Genomic DNA, 20,590 nt, shown 5'->3' on the forward strand with positions numbered 1-20,590 from the left:
GGACTAACTTTAGCACCCGGTGCTAAATTTAACCCACGGCTGAGTTATACCCCGGTGATAACTTTAGTCCATGGATTAAATCATGGACTGAAGCTAGCATACTATTATAACACTGCACTGAGCATGCTCAGTGTAATAAAGCAGTACTGAGCATGCTCAGTGCCGTATTTGAGAGTTTCGTCTGCTAGGCCTAGGGCCATATGAAATGTCGCCATTGCATCACATGAGTTAGGAAGCAGAACTCAACCCCAAAATCATGTATCAGCAGCATGAACTTGAATTTCTTAGCAATGAGGTGTTGACAACGAACATTGTCATTACTTATTTGTTAATATTTACCAACTTAGGTTCGGACTAACGTTAGCGCTGCCTGCGTGCGAGCTAGCTCGACTGCGCCTGCAGCATCGTACCGTATCGAGAAGTTCAAACTCCGTCAATGTACGGTACCGTGCGGTAGGTGCACTGCAACGTGATGAAGTTTTAACCTTTTTAGACAGCTGCAGCAGCCGGCTTTTTCGAGGGGGTTTTACACATTTTATTTCAATTTCTTATTTCTCAATTGGTTAGTGGAGGCAACGGAGTCCAGCGGAACAATGACAGAGACCAATTTTTTTTTTTTTTGTGCCTTTTTGGTCTAATATGAAGTCCAGATCGATCGCCATCGTATTACAGTGCAGTTAGACGTGGATCTAGGCCTATAATAGCGTGCCGTAACTGCGTTTTAGGCCTGAGGAAGTTACTTAGATCTACGGAAAAATAAATATAACGTTACACGCCAATTACATCTAGATCAAGTGCACATTTGTTTGAATTAAATCATAACCAATCTGATTGTATAATCCTACCTACCTTATCGAAGTCCGGTGGAACTTTGCCCGGAGCTAGCTTTGATAGAAAATGGAAATATGGAATTGAATCTTTGTTTGGGTTATGTACTTGGTAAATGGTGGGGCCAGCGTCGCGTGGGGCGAAGCGACATGACCTTGATGTGATCTCGCGTCCACAAACGTGCCTCTTTTCCTTTCCCTCAGAATTGACTTTTCCATTCGAAGTAATATTTTCAATTCATTTATTTATTCTTGTCTTTTTATATGGTGTATCTCGATAAATTGATTTTTTTTTTTTATTAAGCGAGCCAAATTTTTTTAAAATTGACATTAAAATCCTAGTTTGTGTTAGATTTTCATATCAAAAAAATATTCTATTTCACCCTCATTTCTTTTATCTTTTTCTTGGTCGTGAATTTTTATTTTTATTTTATTTTATTTTTTATTTTTTTTGGGGGGCAAAAGCCCCAAGCCCCCCCCCCCTCCCTATTCTATACGTCAGTTCTACCAACATCTCTAAAAGGAGCTGAGATACTCATTAGTAGCTCCTCCACACTCACTGGTCACTCTTGCAATCGCATTATTCCCAACCTTAACCTATATACTCCAGTTTGCTTTGGAGGGGGGGGGGGTCAAGCTATTCACCATGCTTGCAGTATTTTTTTCCTTAAAGGAAACACAATTTCATTATCAGAAAAATAAAGACTTATCAACCCTGGATAAGTGTAAAGGGTATTCCACCCAATCATAATAATATATTTGAAATTGGGGAAATATCAGTGGCGTACGTATTAAGCCCAAAATTTTGAGGGGGCTAAATATATGGCGTATCGGGTAAAATAAAAAATTGCGAGCAAGGAAAAATATCCAAAATGTTAGTATCAAATATCCAATTTTGTGATAGATTTGACATAATATTCTGAAAAAATGTGTTTCACCTATCTTTTTTTTCCTTGGTTATAATTTTTTTTTTTTTTTTTTTTTTTTTGGGGGGGGGACTTTTTTCCATGGTCAGTGGTCCATGGTCCTCTCTCTATACTTTCAAACTGAACGGACTAAATTTCCTAAAATAAAATAACTTTTAAACAAAGATTTATGCTATAACACCACTGGCCATTCTCTCATTGACACATGTAGCTACCTTTACTCCTTTCATTTCTCATTTGCTTCCATCACATGTACATTATTGTGCATCTTAACGTGCCAAATACTTTTCTCTCAATTAAATTCTATTATAATAATTTTGCATTATACCCTACAACAAGTTTCGTGAAGTATATCCTCCTGCACAAGCAAGCAATCACTTGACTTTCTTCATAAACAACCTTAACCAACATACCATTACCACCACCCTGCCTTACACATAACCTTAATCTCTCCTTAGCACAATTTTTATCTGAAAGTAAATAAAATAAGTCTTTCTTATATAAATTTATTGTTTGCCTCCTGCAAGAACGATGAACCATGCAGCATATGGACAGAATTGATAAAAGAATTTCATTTTTTGTTTTCTCCTGACACAATTACTTGAAAACGATATAAAAGGACAAGTCCACCCCCACAAAGTTGATTTGAATAAAAAGAGAAAAACCCAACAAGCGTAACACTGAAAATTTCATCAAAATCTGATGCAAAGATATTAAATTATGACATTTTTAAAGTTTTGCTTGATCACACACTTATATGTACATCCCAGTCGGCATGCAAACTATTTATTTTTATTCTACTAGATGAAATATTCAAATTTTCTCTTCATTGTCAAGTGAAACCAAGATTAGTCCCCCCCCCCCCGAACATGTGGGATTTGCATTATTTTAATACTATAATTTTGGTTTAATCAAGTTGGCCCTCAATGTCAAATCTGTAAAAAATGAAATATTGTACAATTCAAGCAACAAAAACAAAATAAATAGTGAAGGACGTCATTGACTGTCTCATTTGCATGTCACTGATCTGTGCATATAACTGTGTTGTGAAAAATAAGCCAAATCTAAAAATGTCATAACGTTCCTATTTTACAACCGATTTTGATGAAATTTTCAGCATTATGCTCGGTTGATTTTTTTCTATTAATTCAAATCGAATTTTTTCTGGGGAGGACTTGACCTTTAAAATCAACACTTATATGTACATGTGTAGTAGACAGAGCAATTTATTTAGTGCATTACTTTTTAAGGTAGATTGATATTCTTTACATAATGATACGAAGATTGAATAGACTGTTTACGTTTTCTTAACAATGCATCAGAAACTCTGAATAAAAATAGATAAACAATGGATTAAAAAAAGTTTAATGAAGATTTTAAACTCTACAGCTAAAGCATGAATATCACAAGTAATTTGTCAAATATATTTCTGAAAGAAATTAAAGGATGATTCTATAAAATAGTAATATCAAACAAATGATAATAGCTTGCAATGTATTTATAGTGCTTACTACAGAAATGTATCTTAGGGTCAATGAAAATAGGAGGAAAAAAGGATATTCAGCAAAAATGACATTTTATAATTTAAATTTGATAAATTAAGAAGCTGCATATGCTAAGAAAAATGACTGTTTAATTAACAAAGAGGTTTTAAAATTGAAATCATGAGGCCTCAAACATTGATTGTTGATTAAAACAAACTTGGTATAAAATCGACTTGAATCATAAAAAAGACCAAGTCCATCTCATGCCAAACTTAATTAAGCAAAAAAAATGTTGCTTATACCTCTCGTGTACCTGCTTATACATTAGCCCATCATGTGTGTCATTTATATCCTGGAATTCACGTCCCAAACTTTTTGTCAAACAAGAAAAATGTTGTGAATTTGGGTTTTAAAAAGCAAGACGGTCATTTGATCACTAATGATAAATCGGAATGCATGAATACATCCTATCAACCAAGCTACCATATTTTTATCACAAGTGTCCACTTTCATGCACAGATAATCCAATGGAATGTTTAATACCCGTAGCACACCGTCCTTTTCTATTGACAACAGAATGCAGGCAGGAATTCATCAAAGAGGGGAGCAACGGATACCTGCAATAAGGATCAAAACAAAATGAATATTATAAAATTTTCTCTTCGGTATTCTTTCTGGAAATATATCTTCATTGATCAAGCAATTAATACCTCCTTTACCTGAATAAGCAAAATGCATTTTTTCTATTTTTCATTTCTCCTGCAATAGGAAAGTTAGCAGATTATCTATATTTTTTTTCTTCAGTGAAATCTTTAAAATTGTCTTATTTCACATATTAAGAGTTTAAAATTACAAAAAAATTTGACCAACAACAAGATTGAAACTTGATAAAAGACGGTAAAAGACATGTAGTAGGGGCCAATATATTTTTTCTTCATTATCACATACCTCTAGTAGGTGTTGAATACAGAGAATATCACATTAAAAACTGATTGAGTATACCAACCTATACATTTACAGAAGACCTGTTCTTCCTGCTAAGTACAGGGCTTGTTCCCCATCAGGACTCCTGATGTAGACATGGCCCGGATTGGCCCAAATCGATAGCACCTATGACTCTTGGAAACCTGTAGCAATCATCAAATTAACGATGGGTGGTTTGAATTTCTTGTCATTGGAAACTTCATTAACTATTACTCCTTGCTATTGCCTCAGAAAAAATCTTTGATGATTCTGCACACGGATGACTGTGATATAGTTGCTTCGTCTGCTTGCATCTTCTAAAAGGTACCTTTAGTTATCGAATGATAAGTGATGTTATGTAATTGGTTTATTGATATTAAAGCCAATTGATACTTTACCATTTACGTTTGCAAACATTGTGCTTCTGTTATGACCTGATGTTTATGATGCACTGGAACTGCTTAAAGAGATTTTTAGAAAGTCAAAAAGGGGCCTAAGCTTTCGATCCTAGCAGAATCTTCGTCGGAGGCAAAATGACAAACATATAAAGTGGAACAACCGTAATATAGACCACATACAAGCTACAGCAACACTAGAAACAAGGAGACAAAAGGGGCATTAGTGAGTAGAGAAGACCAATCAGGTTAGTGAAGGGGATGAAATAAAAGGGGTAGGCAGACACAAAGGGAAGTTAGTGTAAGTAAGGCCAGTAAAAGACCTCAAGCCAAGAGGGATTGAAATAATGAGGCAGGCAACATCAAACAGGATCTGGAACAAAACAGTGATAATGGGATGAAAAACAAGAGAATTAGTGAGAGGTGGGTCAAACAGGTTACAAAGAAAGGCTTAATAAACTGGTGCATAAGAGTGGGGAAAAAAAAAGAATGGGGAACAACTGATAATGTGCAAAATACATATAAGTATATATGATAAAGCATTAAACAAACTAAGAGAAGAAGGTAAGTGTAAATATGTATCTATAAGTGATATGTATATAAATATATCCAAAAAGAAATGTATATGAAAAAATATATAAATACACATATGGTGTAACTGATATTGTAATTCGCTAGGTGTGACGGGAAAAAAAACATAACACTATATAGTAGGGGAAAAAAGAAAGAAAAAAAAAAAAAGAGAGGAAGCAAATATAGAAGAGAGGGGGTGTATTATGAAGAAACCATAGTATACATGTAAATAAGCAAATGTGGTAAATCTAAAAGAGGTGAGTGGAGAAAAAACAAATATATATATATATATATATATATATAATAATTATTATATCGCCTGAATAAGGAAGGAAAAATTGGAGCTGAGCTTGTATGAGATATGGGAAGAAAGTAGAGTAAGAAACTATAATGTAACTATTCAAAAGAGCCGAGGGGGAAAATTATATGTATATATAAATTGAAAGTGGATAGGAAAGAAAAATCAGTCGTTCCCCTCTTGGATGTTCAGGCCATGAGGTTGGGTGGTGCGAAGTCGTCTCATCCAGAACTTCTCCCTGCTAGTACGGACTGAGTCAGGACGGGTACCTAAAGATTCGATGCCCTGTAGCATCATGTCAGTGATGGAGTGGTTGGGGAGGTTAAAATGGCGGCCAACTGGAGTGTCCAGCTTTGCTGTGTTGACGGTGGATCTGTGCCCGTAGAATCGTTTCTTGAGTGTGGTCTTGGTTTCCCCTATGTATTGTACCCTACAAACTCTGCAAGTGATGAGATATACAACATTAGTGGTAGTGCATGTGATGTTGCCCTTGATTTGGTGAGACATGCTGGTAGAGTTGCTGGTGAAAGTATCGCCCTCGTGAAGGTGTATTTCACATATGATGCACCTGTTGCTGGTGCATTTGAAGGTGCCATGCTGTATGGGAGAAGAATGGTTAGTGAGGGAGGGCACTTCAGCACGAACAATGAGGTCCCTGAGATTCGGTGGGCGTCGGTATGCTAGAAGGGGAGTATCGGGAACGGCCTGTTGGAGACGATCAGAAGTGTGTAAAATGTGGTGGTTATCAAACAGGATTTTGCGGAGAGGGGGTAGATTGGGATGGAATGTGGTCACAAGCGGTATTCTGTCGGTGGTCTCCTTGTCACTTTTTGGTTTGAGAACTTCAGATCTGGGGAGAGAACGAACTTTGTTAATTGCCAGTTGGACTGCCCTGGCCCCGTGGCCCCTGGCCAGAGATGTTTCTGCAAATTCCTGGCATGGAAGGAAAAATAAGGGTCCTCGGAGCAGATACGGCGAAGTCTGAGGGCTTGACTGTAAGCGATGCCGGTTTTGCAGTGACGGGGGTGGCAGCTGGATGAGTGGAGGTACTGGTGGGTATCTGTGGGTTTAGAGTATAGGGTAGTGGTGATACCATTATACTTTTTCTGGACTGTAACATCAAGGAAGTGGGTTTCCTGTTGGGAGAAATCAGAAGTGAATTTGATGGTCCTGTGGAAGGAATTGATGTGGTCAATGAATGTATGGAGGCTGTCTTCATCCCTGGTCCAGATGAAAAAAAATGTCGTCTATGTAACGCCACCAAATCCATGGGCGACAGGGGGCTGAATCTAACATCTGCTGTTCCAGCTTCGTCATGAAGAGACAGGCGAATGAAGGAGCCATCCGGGTGCCCATTGCTGTACCGAATATCTTTAGGTAGTGCTTGCCCATGAATGTGAAGTTGTTTTTTGTTAGTACATGAGCCATCAGAGATTTGATATCGGATATGGGGGGACTGGAATGGCCACTGGCGGCCAAGGCTTTACATGATGCTTGGATACATGTACCTTCGTCGTGGGGAATGCTGGTGTACAGTGAAGAAACATCGAAAGTGCCGATGATCGCAGTCTCTGGTATCTGGTCCTTGATGTCATTTAGTTTCCTGAGAAAGTCTGGAGTGTCGTGGATGTAAGAGGGTGCACGTGAGACAAGGGGCTTAATGTGGTAATCAACAAAAAGGGAGATGTTCTCTGTTGAGGAACCATTTCCTGAGAGGATGGGTCGACCGGGGTTGCCAGGTTTGTGGATCTTCGGGAGGAGATAGAAGCGGGCAGGTTTAGCATTAGTAGGGGAGAGAAATTTGTGGGCCTTCTCAGAGAGATGCTCGTGTTCTTTCATGTCATTCAGTGTCGATTGGATCTATAGGGAGAAATTACAAGTAGGGTCAGAATCGAGGAGTGCATAGTGAGATCGATTATTGAGATGTTTCATGGCTTCATCGATGTACTGCTGGCGGTCCATAACAACGACGGCTGATCCTTTGTCTGCAGGCTTGATGATGATGTCGGACCTGTTTTTGAGTGATGAGAGAGCCTGGCGTTCTTCTCGAGGAAGGTTGTCATGTGCTCTGGTGTCGAGGGTATCTGTGGAGCGAACTTGGGATGAGACAGCTTGGATGTAAGTTTCAAGGGAAGGAACTCTATTCTTAGGTGGAATCCATGTGCTTTTCTTGTAGAAGGGCTCGGGATCAGTAGGGGGTTCATCTAAAAAGAACTCTTTGAGACGTATCCTGCGATAGAATGTAGAGAGGTCTTGGCTGAGAGCTATCTGTTCAACTTCTGGTGGCGTGGGGCAAAACCTGAGACCTTTAGAGAGAAGAGAGGTTTCTGCTTGGGAGAGAGGGGAGGATGAGAGATTAACAACCAAATGGGGGGATACATCATTGTTGTTGGTATGTCGTCTAAATCTGTTTGACCGTTGTCGCTTCTTTGTGACGTTGCCTATTTTCTTGTTCCTGCGTTCAGTGAGGAGAGACCTGTGTTTAGAGAGATCAGATTCAATTTCATCATTATACTGAAGCCATTGGGTTTGGGTACAGCAAGAACGTAGTTCGTCTTCCAGGCTACTGATGTCAGCTGAAAAAGAATCAAGAGAAGCAATACACTGTTCAGAGAGGATGTTAATTAATCGAACTGAAGCTCCATGTAAGGTCTGGTTCCATCGTTTGCGAAGTTCAGGTGTGAGCGTACCGAGACCGGGAGTGCAATGAAGTTGGAGGCCTGTGGGTATAATGCGATTGAGGGAATAAAATCTGTAATTGTCCTGGTGAAAAGAGGTCTTGAGGGCCTTCAGCTTGAGATTTTTAAAGATATTTTTCTTAGATTCATTGATGTTTATGATGCACTGGAACTGCTTAAAGAGATTTTTCTTAGATTCATAAAAAAAAAACTCTACTGCAATAACTATCCATGCAAAATGGAGAATATCTCTCTAGCTGAAATGACATACCAATATTTCTTTTTGGGTGGTTATAAATCATCCTTCATGATAATTTCCCACTTGAATATGACATATTTGTATTAAAAAATGTTGCTACATTGTAAAAAATGAGAGAAAAATAAAAATCCCCACCTATTTCCAACCCAAAGGGTTACATGTTTCATTCCGAAAAAAACCTTTCTGTGAAATACCCCCAACACTCCCCCTCCCATGTAAGGGGTTACTAGTTCTCCTGGCTGAAAGCAGAAACAAAAATCATACAATTTGGATGATTAATAATGAATATTAGGTTTTGCATTAATTATTTCTGTAAAACATGTACATGTTATCATGAATATGGAAGAAGTAGCCTGATGATGTCACATCCACACATTTTCCACACATGAATGTACAAGGGTTCAATGATATTTGCTCTGGCGACAATTACTCAATGGAAAATCTGCATGCTAAGCAAAACATAAAACTTAATTTTCATGACTAGATACTTCCAATCCTTGATCCTTACATTATTCTGAACTCGCAATAACTATCTTAAATATATAATCAGCAGTCAACCCAATTGTTACATTCCTGGAGGAAAAAAAATAATGATTATAATTTCAGATCACTAGAGAACAAGTCGGGATATGAATATTGCATATGAGATACACAGAACTGTTTCCCCCAAGTAATGTAAAACTTTAAAACTGAATCAATTCATAATTCTCCATCCAATATGGATGGTTTTTGCTAGTCGAATTGTTCTTTATCAAAATCTCATTATTTTTGGCCTGGAGAATCACTTTCATAGAACATAATTTGACCCCCCCCCCCCAATTACCTTCTGCTTTATAGTTCGCACATGAAAACTCACCAATGGCATAAAAACAAAGTCCTGTCAAAACCTGTAACATGACAGGCAATGTGTGGTCCTCTCTGTTGGTACCCCACTCTGAGAGGTTCATCCTCGTAGTATTCAAATGGATTATTCCTGTCTCTTAATCCATGCTGTGGTATTTCTATGTGTTGCTGAATCTGCATGGAAGTTGAAAGATTGTGTTGAAGAGTCACCATGAACGGGCAATTTACTCTTTGAATTTCATTTAATTCAAAAGTGTTTAAAATGAGGAAAAGAATGTGAAGGATTATACAGAAATCCTTAAAAAAACATAGGATGAAAATTATAATTGACATGAGTAGCTTTTCTGTTTACCTACTTGTAAAAGTGAAGAAAAAAAACCTGCCAATTGTTGCTGATCATCATCATTGATAAAACCATGCACGTCTTAGAGATGCTTCTATGAAAACTGATTGAGTGAATCACTTTCAATTGGCTTTAATAATGAAGGCAAGGCACTAATTTTATGGAACTTTGTTTACACAAATAGAGGTTATTGCTTGCGAGTGACTTTCGAATAACATATTTTCATGAATCTTCATCAGTCTCATTAAAACTTTTTTTTTACTCCCCCCCCCCCCCCCCCGGCATTCATCAGACTGACAATGTTTTCTTTCTCTCTTTTAAATAAATATTCAACAAAATGTCAGGATTAATTGGAGATCAACAAGCCTTAAAAAAAAAGCTAGTGACCAGTAGACAAATATATATGTTAATAACACACAAGCAAGGTCCCCCCCCCCCTCTTCTTTTTTGTCAATTACTATGACAAGAATGAAAAAGTAACATACATGTCACATGATACATTTACAATTACATGATGAATTCAAATCCCGGATATAATATTTTATTCAAAAAGGCCATTTTAATGACATTTTTTTAAAATATGAATTGATAAGGCATACCTCACTCTCTTGCAAGACGGCACAGCAGTTCAAAATTGTGAGCCATGTTTGCCTTGTCTTGATTGATCACAATCTGCCGAGTATGTATGGTCTGTTGCTGATATGGAAGAAAAAAAAATAATGAAAAAAATATTTATTCATCAATCATACTGCAATGTCAAAGTATATAAAAAAAAAATAATAAAGCAGCTACAAATGTAGATTGATAAAAAAATTTTGTGGGAGGGGATGCTGCGGAGTCACATGTAGTCTCAGGGGAGCATATCCCTGACAGAAATAAACCTATTTATCGGTCTACTACAAATGTAGAGGACTAAAGATAAAATGCACTTGTCTGTGGTCTCATGTGAATTTAACATTGGAAGGACACCTTGTGAAAAAAAAATACTTGAAACAAAGAGAGTGGGGTAGAGAAAATAACCCCCAAAAGAGAGAATTTTCAAAGTTAGACCTCAGTTAGATCTACTCAAATTATTAATTAGGCCTAGGATTTCCATTATTTTTTAATGTTTTGACGACACCGTAAATCTATAAGTGATCGCAAATGCGATGCCGAAGGTCAGTAAAACTTAGTTTTAGTAAAAGTAAAATCAGCTCATTTATAGCTGTTGGAGTAAACAGCGGTGAGTGGAACCCAATCTTTCTTTTTTTTTAATTCCAAAAATAATTGAATCAGGGCTTAGCCCACTCATCCTACGAACGAGCCTTAGTCTTAGAGGTGACCCTTATTATAATATTTTTTTTTTTACTCCAACGATGTTGTAGGACTAACTCTAACATGGCTACCAGGTAAGCTTCATAGCTTGACCATCTATCCAAGCCAAGGCAAAGCCAGCCCAGAGTAGAATGTCTATACCGGCTCTGTATTTGTATTGCTGCTATCCTGCCAGGATTCCTCCATTCCTGGCCTTGCCTTGGCCTTGCTTTAGACAAAATTAGATGCACAGTAGATTGTGTTGGCAGAGCCAGGAGGAGTGGCAGGGGTATCGTAGACAACAAAAATTTCATGAAAATCACACGAAATCGAGAATCACTCAAAATCACTGCCTGGCATAACTAGTATCGGCCTTTCAATCACGCCTACCTTGCCTGTGTAGTGTACGCTAATTGCGTCTCGCACTGCACTGCACTGCTCATAGATATGAACGCACACAAAAGTACATGGCTGGGACTGAGCACCTTAGAGACGCGACGATAACAATGATTCAGATACCATTTCAAGTTTTCGAGTATACTTTTTGGAAAGTTAAAGCTATCAATAATATTTACTGATGGAACTGAAGGCTCCGTCATGATTTAAGCTCCAAAAAAATATGTGATTTATTACAATCTCGGTTGAAGCCGATCACACCAAATCTCGTCTCCGTCCAAAAAACTTTTTTCTTACGGCAAACTTTTCCGCAATCGCAACGCTGCTCTCTGATTGGTTAAAACGGTGGACTAACTTTAATCCACCGATTTAGTCCACCCCAAAGAGCTGACTAAATCGTGACGTCAAATGACGCGTTTTATACCCCGGTATAACTTTAGTCCACCTTTGTGAATCGCAAAAGTTAGCCCCTAGGTGCTAACTTTAGTCCATGGATTATTTTTGACGTCAAATGACGCGTTTTATACCCCGGGTATAACTTTAGTCGACCTTTGTGAATTCGGGCCATTCTGTTTAAGTTGCAAAAAGTGCTTAGAATTTCCATTCTTGAGGTAAAAATTTCCAAAAATTTCAGCTCGCGCTTTGCGCTCGTATTATTTGATTGTTGAAATATGTAACGTCTTCATGGCTAACTGCAAGCAGTCTTTAACAGGTACCTTTTCCATCAGTTAATTTCTGCTCGCACTTCGCGTTCAAAGTAATTATTTAGTTGCATACACATCTTTTTCAGGATAACAAACATTGCCCAGATTGTTCAGATTTTAGGAAAAAATACATAAAATTTCCCCACAAAAATTTAGCTCGCGCTTCGCGCTCGCATTATATAAATAAGGATTATGATATTATATATTTATGTTGATTTATAAGAATAAAGCTTAGAAGTGACCATGAGGACTACCCCTTCAATGAAACAAACAAAAATCATCTTCTAGCGGCCGATCGGGGATTAATTTTTTTTTTCCCACCCCCCCCCCCCATTGGCGAAGGCTAGATCCGCCCCTGTGGTCCCCCCCCCCTACCTTTGGGGACAGATTTCCGCGCATGGGTGAGACTGAATGGACTGGCAATGATGTTGCAACATAGAGACCTTGAAGTCGACAATGACAAAGTTGTCAAGGATTTCGCCACTTCCCATCCTCGAAAGATGAGGCTTTCCTGTGTCAAGGATGATCCTAACGATGTATAACAAGTGAAACGCGTAACGTATAACAAGTGGATATTTGATTGCTTTTATGTCTAAATTTCATGAATTACTAGTAGATCCATAACCTAATTTATGTCGACATTTCAAAAAATTAATTTTGGTAAGATTTCGATGTTGATTCTCCCAACATTTTCTAAGTTCATTGACCCAGGCGGCCAGGCCTGCATTGACCCTAAATTACCTTTGACCTTGGTCATGTTACCTTAAACAAACGTAGTCAGGTTATTCCGCTATACTTTATTACCCTTGTTTTCAAGTTTCATGGACTATAACATTTCTTAAATTTGGTTAAGATTTCAGTGTTGACGCCGTCTCCATCGTCAAAAAGAGGCGCCAATTATTGTCTCGCTCTGCTATGTAGGCGAGACAAAAATTATGTTCTGTCCTAGCGACTTTTGTAACATGTTTTAGTAGGGGGCACGTATACAATTCGTCAATATTTTCATGAGTAATTCGTGAGCTTCACGAGCTGAGCACAAATGCTTAGAGCGTTGTCTTTATTCCAGACCCAGTCATTTAAACAAAAATTCAAACAGTCTTAAAAATACAAGACTTTGTCATATTCTTATTCCTGTGGAATAACACGAGTATTATGCTTAGTCTTTCGTCTAGACCCGGTTATTTAAAAAATAAAGAAATATTGAAGAAAAAAAAACTAAGACCAAATTTCAAATTAAGCCCAGTTAAAATGCTTGGGTTTAGAGTGTTGTCTGTACCCCACACCCAGTTCTCTGAAAAATACAAATTAAGCGAAACTTTAAACTTTGAACTTACAGTATAATTTTTTAAACAACCGGGTATGGAAAAAAGACATTGGACTTATAATAATTTTTTAATTAACTGGGTCTGGAAAAAAGACTTTGCACATTTGTGCTATACAAACACATTACTATAGGGTTTTAGTTTTTAGTTACTGGGTCTGGAGAAAAGACTATGCTTGATTCTCAATTTACTCTTAGCGCATATATTCACAATATGCGCCGTATAAGTGAAAACAACAACAAAGACACAAATTCCACCAGTTTTAATTAACTGGGTCTGGAAAAAGACTAAGCTTGATTCTCATTATTATTCCACTGGAATATCATTATCATATCTTAGTTTGGATTTATATTATAATTTTTAAAATAACCGGGTCTGGAATAAAGACTTTGGACTTATATTATAATTTTTTTTTAAACAACCGGGTCTGGAAAAAAGACTTTGAACTTATATTATAATTTTTGAAACAACCGGGTCTGGAAAAAGACTTTGGACTTATATTATAATTTTTGAAACAACCGGGTCTGGAAAAAAAAGACTTAGGACTTATATTATAATTTTTTAAACAACCAGGTCTGGAAAAAAGACTTTGAACTTACATTATAATTATTGAAACAACCGGGTCTGGAAGAAAAGACTTTGGATCATATTAGACTTTCTTTATTAACCGGGTCTGTTAAAAAAGACTTTGCACTTTTGTGCTATATGAACGAATTACTATAGGATTTCAGTTTAGAACGGATTCGCCAAAATTCCCTTCAAATTTATTACATTTGTGGGTAAAGTCATTATTACATTTGTGGGTGTAACAGGCTCCCTCCCTACGAAATCCTGGATCCGCGCCTGTATACATGTATATGTAGCTGGTACAAAAAAATGTTAAAACTCGCCGTACGGCCGCCGTAGAACAAATGTGACCAAGGTATAAATGAGTACGTGTCCTGAGATAATTCAATCGAGCTCTAACTAAACCATGCATGGACCTATAACTAGCATGTCAGTGTCAAGTTGCGGAAAACCGGCAATCCTATGGAATTAGTAATGAACTTCATTTTTTTGTAATTAATTATTGGATAAAGTTCTGTACATAATTCAGTTCGATCGTATACTTTTCGATAATTGGATGAAGACCATTTCGGGGTAATAACCACTATATCACTAATAAATAGACCTACCAAAAAATAACAATGTGCAATATATAGAAGTCATGTCGGATGTAACGTCGATACTAAGGCCGCGATCATCATTTTCGCCCATATTTCAAATACCTTTCTCTTTCGAAAACTGGCAATGGGGAAACACTGACGCCATAATTTGTTTTGTGGGACGCCAAAGTGTTACTGTCATGCAGAGCTGTCTCACTAAGTCTCAGGTCTCTATTATTTAGTGATCGATGTGCAGGATTTTTCCTTCTCTATTTTAGACTGAAATACATTTATGATTTTTATAAAGTTTTTTTTTTTTTTTTTTTTTTTTTGGGGGGGGGAGGGGGGCAGGGGGTCATTTTCACGTGAAAAATATGGCGAAAGCTGAGTCATTTGATCTGCTACTATATAACTTCTAGTTTTGTATCTAAATGAAACATGAATTAGGAAGCACAGCGATGGAACGATCAGTCCATATCCCAACAAAAAGTTTATTTGATTAAAAAGGAAAATCCAACAAGCACTGGAAATTTCATCAAAATCGGATGTAAAAAAAGAAAGTTGGACATTTTTTATGATCAAATTTCACAGACCAGTTATATGCACATCCAGGGGGGCGTTTCACGAAAGGACTTGTCGGACGTTTTATCCGACAAGTCCCATTTTATCCGACAGTTACCATAGTAACAGTACCTCTCAGCCAATCAACATCAGAGAAAGATGTCAGATCTGACAACTTGTCGGATGAAAATGTTGATGAAACACTCCCCTGGTCTGTATGACTGCATGATGACGTCACACACTTAATTGTATTCTTTGTCAAATATAAATAAATATTCTAATTTTTTCCTAATTGTATGTGACATTTTCATTAATATATTATCGCTGTGGATTATATTTCTATGGTTCAGTCAAGTAATTGGTCCTTATTATTTTGAAATATCTAAAAATTGAAATATAATTCAAACAATTAAAAAAATAAAAGAAAAAGTGATCGATCGGACATCATCAACTCTCATTTTCATATGATTGAGTTGTGCATAACTATTCTGTGAAAAATGTGCGCTATGCGAAATTTTGAAATGTCATAATTTTCTCATATTTTACATCCGATTTTGTTGAAATCTTCAAAATTATGCTTGTTGGATATTTCTATTGATTCAAATTAACATTCTTTTCTGGGGTGGACTTGACCTTTAAACATTGAACTATGGTCGAGGTGCAGCAGCATACCCAGGATTTTCCAAAAGAGGAGCAAATTTTTTGGAGGATATTTCGTGCGGGAAAAGAATTGACAAGCAAAAAAAGGAAAGGTCTTCAACCACAAATAAAGGATTTCGTACCACAAAAAATTGACAAGCCAAAAAAAAAATAATAAAATAAGGTCTCTAAGTTCAAAAGAGGGTCCACACGTCTGTTTTCATTGCATTTTTACATTCCAAATTATTAATTTTGCTTCTCAAAAGGGGGGCATGTCCCCTGGATCAGTTATGACTCGTCAGGGGGGGGGGGCACCTGTCCCCTGGATCACTTGTGACTCGTCAAGGGGGGTGCATATCCCCTGGATCAGTTGTGACTCATCAGGGGGCAGTCTGCCCCCTTAGGTATACGCTAGTGGCGAGGTGCAAAAAAAAAAACAGGGACAATGATTTACAAGTCATTATATAAGCACTGATTTTCAAGTCATAAGCACAAGGAGGTGAAATTGAGAACGGTGCGAAGAGAAAAAATGCAATGAAAGAAAGAAATTAGTATAAAGAAAGAAAAAAAATTGAGAAGGGATGGGGGCTGCATGGGATTGCGTCGTTTGGGAATTTCTTTAGTCTGACAAACTTTATTGCATTTTTGTTTCGTTTCTAACTTGACAAACAAGCCATGTACACGCCCCTCATTATAAAAGGGAGAAATATCCGGATCGGACTGTTATGAGAGAAAAGCAAAAAAAAAAATGTTGTGATATCGGCATCATAATTGATAGTGCATTGAAATAATGTAATTTCTTCATTAAAAAAATAACACACTTTCTTGTGAATAGGAACATGGCTTACCGCTTCCCCAACCTCATCTTCGCAGAGGGTGGACAAAATTATACTGAGCAAGTAGTAGTAGTTGACCTTCCTGTAAAATATCCTATATCCTATATTAAACGTGTAATTTTTGTTTGTCAACGAAACATAGCACGAATCTCTTGTAATGAAAAAATCTCTGAGCTGACTTTATAATTTTATAAATTACAACATATTTTATTAATTGAGAAAGAGCAGAGGTCAAAAATACAGTATATAATTGAGGGATCCAGCCTGGGGGCACCCCAGGAATATTTTTGAAATTTGCTTATGGACTTACATTTTTTATTTATTTACTTTAATGCATTTTTAATCTATTAATTAATTCATTCATTTATCATGTATTCTGTTTCATTTACCCAAGGTAAGAGAGTCTTGCACAAGAGAGCTAAATGTTCGAAAATGGCCACTATGGGCCCGTCTGTTTGCTATTTCCACCACTTTTTATTTCTTTCTTCACAACGTTAATTTTGTATAAGAATCTTCTACTATAATTGGCGTGCTTGCCTGACACACTTTCATTCCAATTTGATATTGACCGAACATTGCCATAAACATTACCGATAAATCGTTCTTGTACCATGATTGTTAAGAAAAAAAAGAAGATGTTCACCTATACCCTGGCAAAATGGCATTTATTGCATGCTTAGTTTCAAGTTTCCAATTTGCACCTTTCTAATGAGTCTAAGTAGAAACACAAGTAAAGAACTATATAGCTCTTGAGGCCTGTTCAGAAATAATATGTTGGATACAGGGGCAGCCTTCGCTGATGGGGGGGGGGGCGAATTTTGTCAGCCCAAAATTTTCCCTGATCGGCCTCTCGAAGTTGATTTGTTTATGTTTATTTGAAGGGGTAACAGTGCATCTCTTAGCTTTATTTTAATAAATCATCATAAACATAATCTCATAAGCCTTGGTTCGTGCGCAAAGTGCGAACTAATTTTTTTTTTTTTTGTATTTTGTCCTAAAACTTGAACATTCTGGGCAATGTTTGTGAGCCTTAACGTCATGTAACTGATTAATATTACTGCGTATAGCGTGAACAGAAATTATAATACGTTTTGATCTGATCGAAAAGGGACCACCTGTCAAAAACTATACTTGCAGTTGGCCATGAATGCGTTGCATATTTCAACAATCAAATAGTGCATGCAAGCGCGAGCTGATTTTTTTTTTACATTTCTACCTAAAGAAGGGAAAATCTAAGTTCTTTTTGTCAATTTGTGAACATGATAGGTATATCACTGAACAATTGATGCGTGAGAAAAGCGTGAGCGTAAAAAATCGAGATTTAGCCTAAAACGGGACACATTTTTCATGTTTTGTAAATCATGAAAATGATGAATAATTGGGAATCTTTCTACATGAATAATGCGAGCGCGCCAAACGCGAGCAGAAAACTTTTGGAAATCTGAAATGAAAATAAGGGTCCATCTAAGCTCTGTGTTTCAAGTAGTATACTTTGGTGGAAAATTGCTAGGTGGATATTGATCGCACTTAATAAAAAGCTGATATTTTGTTTTATTTTCAAAGTCGTCCACTCATCTTATTTTATTCTTTCGCCTCCTTTTATTTCTTTTTCTTCTCTCTTTTCCCCCTTATTTTTCAACTTTCTTTCTTTCAACCTTTTTCTTCATTTTTTTTTGCTCCGCCAAGGGGGGCAAGCACCTCGCCCCCCTTCCTGGATCCGCCTATGCAAATATTCAAAGTAAAAATGTTCTGTAATGAAGACAGGATCATTCAGAATTGTGCTAAAAGATGTACATGCATAGGCAAGGCATGCAGATCCATGGGGTCGAAGCGGCCGCGGGCAACCCCCTACCTCTGTTGGCGGCGGAAAAGGAGGTAAAAGAGAAAATAACGAGGAATGAAAAAAGGAGTAAGGGAAGAAAATGATAAAAGAAGGAAGAAAGTGTAATAAAACTGGGGAGGGGATGATAAGAAAATAAAGAAGGAAATCAGGCCATAATGAAAAAAAAAAAACGTTTAAAAACGTTGCTTACACTTCGCGCTCGCATTGACTTGAGCGGGATAATAATATGTTCAACATGTTCAAGAGGATATCAACTGCCCTAAAATATTAATTTTCAAGTCTAGTCAATATGCACAAATTATTCTCGCCACTCGAATATTAATTATCTTCTTTTTATTCAGCGATACACATTCTCTTCATGATTACAAGAAAAGTTCTAAATTCATATTGCAAAAATATTAGCTCGCGCTTTGCGTTTACAAATTTAGTAAGTAAGTGCGATCAATATCCGCTTCACATTATTTTTCTAAAGTGGTTGAAGGTAGCTGAAGGTTGAAAGGTAATCTGAAAAATAAAAATATTGCGCTAACTTTTTTGTGAGAATGAAATTAAGCAAGCGAAGCGAGAATGCCGATGGTACTGAATAAAAATATAGCACCGCAGAATAGAAAAAAGGAGCTCGAGTTAGAATCTGTTATAACAATGGCAATATATACAAAACATACACAACACAATATATTTAAATTTCATTTTTCATAATAACATATTTTATGAATTTCCATATACATCTGTTCACACTAAAATTACACTACTGTACGAAAAAACAACACCTAGAACAAACTATGAATAACCCATTTTCCCCCCTTTCAAATAAATTGAGATCCATTTACGCACATGCACACGCCGTACTCCCCCTTTCCCCATTTTCTTTCTCCTGCTCCTTCAATACCCTCCAGGAATTGCTCAGGGTTCGGGGGGGGGGGGTGTCGATCTCCCTTTGATCATCATACTTTTTAATGAATCATAATGGCAATCTAATGGTAGCATCTAAACTCGCTCGTCGCGCTTGCATAAACTTATGCAGTCCTTGTGAGCATAGCTCACCCCCCCCCCCTCCTGGTGACTTGGAACCCCCTCCCCATTGAAGAGAAAAGAATGATAAAGAGATATGTATCACGTCAAAATCTATCACAAAGTTAGATTTTTGTATTGAAGGGTGATAAAAAAATTGCTCGCCTGCAGCTTTTCTAGTAATAATTTTATCCTTTATGCAATTCTGTCCCCCCTTGAAATTTTAGACTGGTAGTGCTACTGACCACCCCCTCAAAAAAAGTAATGATAATAATAATAATAAATTACAAGTAAAAATAGGCCTAAATGTAAAAAAAAAAAACTTTCAGGGACCAAACTTAATTGTGTCAGTTATCCAATCTCCTCCAACCCCGTAAAGACCGACACTGGACACCCATGTTATTTTACATACACCGCGATGAAAGCGAAAATTGGGGGAGGGGGCGTGCCCCCAAATTCTTTGGCTAGGATTTAACATTATCTAGGATATGTTAATGCTTGTATGGTATCTCCGCGAAACCTCTTCGAAATTCAGCAGGGTTTTACGATCGTTATTACATTAAAAATTAGCAAGCTGATTTAGACTTCGTGGCACATACATGTACGGCATTACATTTTTTCCTCCCGTTCGTTTTTTTTTGTAATCCTCAATCGTCAACCTGGACGTGTTCTTATATGCCTAATTCCACTTTTCCTTAATCCCTTCTCTTCCTTTTTTTAAATTCAGCTTTATCGCTATCTCATAGGCGGATCCAGGGGGCGAAGTTCCCGGGTCCCCGTAGTGGCGGAGCAAAAAAAAAAGGAAAGTAAAAAAAAAAGGAAAAGGGAAACGAGAGGAGAAAAGGGGGAAGAAGACAAATGAATAAAACAAGGCGAGCTGTCATTATTGTTTGATTTATAAATTGATTTTTATTATGTGCAGCCATATTCCGTTTTATGGTCCAAGTATCAATGCAGCCCCCGCTACGCGCTCGCATTATTTGTCAAGTACCCTAGTCTTCGTATATTCAATGAATTCTCAAAAATATTCATATTCAGGTCTGATTGTCAAAACCTATCACATGATTGTCAAAAGACAATTAAAATAAAATCGGTTCGTGATTTGCGCTCGCATTAATTGTTAAAGATTATATCAACCAATGTCTTCTATTCATAAATACAATGCTTACAATATCCAGTTGTCAGAACTTGATATTAACAAATTTCTCGCTTTCATCGGGCTTATTAGTTATTAGAGTAACAAATAAGATA

The 20,590-nt window shown here is 37.1% G+C and overlaps 1 long non-coding RNA gene across 2 annotated transcripts; it reads right to left on the reverse strand.

Moving 5' to 3' along the window:
* Positions 1-3,432: 3,432 nt before the first annotated feature.
* Positions 3,433-11,530, reverse strand: LOC135158126 (uncharacterized). 2 transcript variants are annotated; one of them, XR_010296902.1, is made up of 6 exons: positions 11,516-11,530; positions 10,189-10,285; positions 9,260-9,420; positions 4,387-4,528; positions 4,244-4,355; positions 3,433-3,854 (listed from the first exon to the last, which is right to left on the reverse strand). It is a non-coding gene; the product is annotated as an uncharacterized LOC135158126 (long non-coding RNA). The 2 variants fall into 2 exon arrangements; XR_010296901.1 differs by lacking the exon at positions 11,516-11,530 and having other exon boundaries at positions 10,189-10,354.
* Between the last annotated feature and the right edge of the window lie 9,060 nt (positions 11,531-20,590).

This window comes from Lytechinus pictus, unplaced genomic scaffold (assembly GCF_037042905.1).
Source record: "Lytechinus pictus isolate F3 Inbred unplaced genomic scaffold, Lp3.0 scaffold_38, whole genome shotgun sequence".
NCBI lineage: Eukaryota > Metazoa > Echinodermata > Echinoidea > Temnopleuroida > Toxopneustidae > Lytechinus > Lytechinus pictus.